Here is a 4,316-nt window from a genome sequence, read left to right on the forward strand (position 1 = left end):
TGTATTTCGACAGGACTGTCCCCTCTGACTTTCAATGCACAGTGCCTGCTAGCCTCATTCTAGATTTTTTTAAAGTTTCTGTGGTTTGACATGATAACCTTAATGCCACCATTATTTTTTAAAGTAGCAGAGGAGGGCCCCATGCGTGCACTCGGGCACCATGACCAGGCCTCAGCCCTGCCCTCCTCTCACTGGGGGCTCTAGGTGAGTCTGTGGTCCACCCTGTCCATCTTCCCAATCTGAGTGGGCTCTGACAAAAGCAAAAGGTTTTCAAACTCTATCAAAAGTCTAACTTTAAAAAACAAACAAACAAACAAAAAAACGTGATGTTTGTTATGGATTCAATGTTTGAGTCCTCCCAAAATTTATATGTTGAAGCCCTAATTCCAACATGACTACATTTGGTGATAAGGCCTTTACAGAAGGGATTAAAATTAAATAAGGTCAAAAGGATGGAGGCCTGATCTGACAGGATTAGTGTCTTTGTAAGAAGAGATACTAGAGAGTTCTCCCTCCACTCACATGAACTGAAGTAAGCCATGTGAGGACAGGGAGAATGCAGCCATCTGCAAGCCAAGGAGAGAACTCTCACCAGACACCAACTCTGTTATCACCTTGATCTTAGACTTCTACCTCCAGAACTATGATACAATACATTTCTGTTGCTTAAGACACTGAGCCAGTGGTATTTTGCCCTGACAGACCTAGCCAACTAGTACAATGTTACACCAAAGCTCATTGTTTAAAACAGCTGACCGTGGACAGGATGGAGAGCCTGGCCGGTGCCACTGCCCGCCTCGGAGTACTCAGTGCCACTTCTGCAGAACCCCAGGATTGTACAAAGCCCAATTTAAAAGGCACAAAATGTGTTTTCTAAGATTTCCTCCCTATCTAGGATCTATTGATTTCAGAGTTTATTTAAGATCTTTAGCAAAGAAATATAAGGACAGTAGAATAATACTCTCATCCCATCCCACCTTCTTGTTTGGAAAGATGACTCTGCCTATTGACAAATGGACTTAAAGTCACAAATAAAGTAGCAAGTTGTTCCTGAGATAAAAGAATAGACAATCCTTCTCTTCCTCCCCAAAGTCCCCACTGGGACAATTTTCCTGGGGAGAAGAAAGACTATGTGCCTGATTGATTAGCAAAAAAAGGAAATATAAATTAATTATAGCCTAAACTATATCTATATTCTTTCTTAAAAGCAAGGATATTTTGCAAATTTTCCACATAGATAAATAAATTCAACGTCAAGGTAGAATTTATTTGTCTTTCTCCTTACCATGAAATTGATGGGATTCTTCTGTTTTCCCTGTCAGAGATACTCCTAATTCAATTCTCACAAATACAAGCTCACTCTCTCTCCTACCAAACTTCCTCCCATCTTATACTCCCTATATCAGTAAATATCATCACCGTGTTTCCTGTCACATAAGCTAAATAAAGAGCGGGGAAAGCAATTATCTAATATGCTTATTTACCTGACAAGTTAGGATGGCATAGTGCTTAGCTTCTACCACAAGGTGGCAGTGCTATCTCAATGATAAATGCATCCTGGGCCTCTGGCCCAGTTGGTAGGTGCCCTTCTGAAGGGCCTGGAAGTTCCCTGACAAGGCCAAGTGGATGAATTTTTGATTCCTGCAGAATCTCAGACAAGATTTCTTTCCTGTTCTTGGTACAGAAGCCTCATGTCTAGCGATTTCCTATCTCAAATGATGTGATTCCACATCTCTCCTGGAGAGAACAGAATTGCATGCCACTTGGTCAGAGGACCCCCAGATGGCCATATAGAGTTCCCCTTTCGTCTGACTACAGAATGGCCACTGAAAGTCTAGCCGGTTGTAAACTTCCAAAGTCCTTCCTTGCATAGGATTTGGGTTAGGGGGTCTGGATCTGGGTTTTGTTTCTGTCTAATCATGAGAAGTTGAGGCAGTCTCTGATTTTTTCTGACTTGGATTGTTCATCTGGAAAGTGGGGTGATAACATCTTATGCTGATATGCATGTGGAAGTACATTCTAAACTGTGGGGTGCAGAACGGGAGGGCTTTCCAAGCACAGTGCCAGAAGAAGCAGTGTGAGCCTCAGCAGAAGTACAGTAACTGGCATTTGGTGATGGTAACATTTCTAAGGTAACAAGTGCTGGAAAAGCCCTTGTTAGGAGCCAAAATCATAATCCCTAAATCTTCCCATTCCTGATTAAGGTAACTTGCTGCTCCCCTCTTAAGCTGTTCCCTGGCCCTGACACCACCCACCTGTTATCCATCCATCCATCCAGCTGCTCCTACAGTAGCCTCCACTGTCTCCCTCCAAGGCGTCCTCAGCCCAGCTGTCCTTCCTTCTGCAGCTGTCAGAACACATGCAAGTCCTTCACTCTTCTAGGTGAGAGACAGACAGCAAGGCAGCTTGGATAGCACTTAGGATTTGGTATTGGAAAGACCTGGGCATGAATCCAAGATCTACTTTTTATCCGATGTGAGGCCAAGTTTGAGCAAGTTTCTTATCTCTGAATTTGTTCCATTCTCACCAAAATGGACTCATTGAGGTGGATGTTTTAAAGTGCATAGCACGTAGTAGGTGTTCAATAATAGAGTCCCACCATTGGGGACCTTATCAGCTATTCCTTGCTGTCCCTTGTTCAGTAGGTCTGGGGTGGGGCCGAGATTCTGCATTTCTAACAAGCTCCCAGGAGAAGCTGATGCTGCTGAAGCTGTGGCATGATTGGCCAGAGCAACAACACACTGTGATCCATGGGCCCATGGCCTTCCCTTCCCAACAGCTGACTGCGGTGCTTATTCAGTTTCTCTCCTCTTGCCAAATGATTCAGACCAATGTTTCAGTGTCATTGGGCTGTGGAGACCTCCATGCCAAGCCTCAGCCCCCACTGGGTGGCACCCTGGGAACAGCTCCCTATGAGATATCAATTTGTTGAGCTCCAAAAAAAAAAAAAAAAATTTATTGAGCCTAATTATAAGTCAGGACAAGTTTAAACAAGATATTCAAGGTCCTCATAAGCAGCTTACATCCTAGTAACAATAAACAAGTAAGTGCATAAAATATACAATTACATATTGTAATAAGCACTCTGGAGGAGATAACACATAAGACAGGAAGTGACTGGGAGAGGTGGTCAAGAAAGACATCTCTGAGGAGGTGATATCCGAGTGAAGACTTAAAGGAAAAAAATTAAGGCATTTGGGTAGAGAGCAATAGAAAAACATTCCAGGCAAAGGGAACAGCAAGCAGGAAAGGGCTTAGCACTTCAAGGAACATAGAGATTTGTGAGGATGGAGCAGATAGCATCAAGGAGAAGCCATAGGAGATGAAGGGGACACATCCGGCAGGGCTACAGGGTGGGGTAAGGTGGGGGATGGTGTGGATCAGAAGAGGGGTTTGGTTTTATTTTAAGAGCAAATGAAGGCCTTTGAAAGATTTAATCTGGAAAATAACCAATCTGATTTCCATTTTTAACTGACTTCTCTGGCTACTCTGTGGGGACTACAATGAAGGGGTCAACAATGGAGATAGGAAGGTGAAATAGGGACTGTTACCACAGTCCAGCCTCGAGCTACCATTGCCTTGAACTACGGTGGTGGTGATGGTGGTGGTGGTGGTGAGAAGTGAACAGATATGGTATATTGTTTTGGAAGCAGATATGACAGAACTTGCTAGTAATTTCAATAAGTTTGTCAGTAAAATGCTTTTGATTTCAGGTAACAGAAAATACAATGTTAACTCTCTTCAGAAAACAAAGACAACTTTCAGACTTACACAAATGAAAAGTGTGATGGAAGTAGGCTTTAGGCAAGGTTTGGTCAGGGCTCTAGCCTTACTTTTCTATCATTCTCAGTCCTGCCCCATCTCTTCCCGATTTATCTATATGCTGACTTCACGTATGGTTATGAGAGGCCTTCAAGAGCAAGATACATGCAGCATTGCAAGATGGCTCCATTCACCTAGAGGAGGAGAAGCAAGCAACATTTTCAACAATTATAAAACAAAAATCTTGATCTCGGGGTTGACCGAGTCATCTATGAACAAATCCTGCTGCCAGAAGAATGGATCAGATAGTTGTCTTAATATTCCTGCTGTACTTCTGTTGCCAATAGACTAATTAGCTTAGGTGGGAGTTAACTGGAAAGAATCACCATGGGGAAGGAGATGAAATTACCTTAGTTGGCTTGGATCAATGAAGGTATGGGTGTGATCAGTCCTACCCAGATGGTATAGGTGCTACATAGTTGGGGAGAACAGCATGGATGTTAAGGGGAAAAAATTACAATTTCCATTGTGTGAACTACATGAGGAAAACGTAA

The sequence above is a fragment of the Pteropus medius genome, unplaced genomic scaffold, assembly GCF_902729225.1.
Source record: "Pteropus medius unplaced genomic scaffold, Ma_sr-lr_union100, whole genome shotgun sequence".
Classification (NCBI taxonomy): Eukaryota; Metazoa; Chordata; class Mammalia; order Chiroptera; family Pteropodidae; genus Pteropus; species Pteropus medius.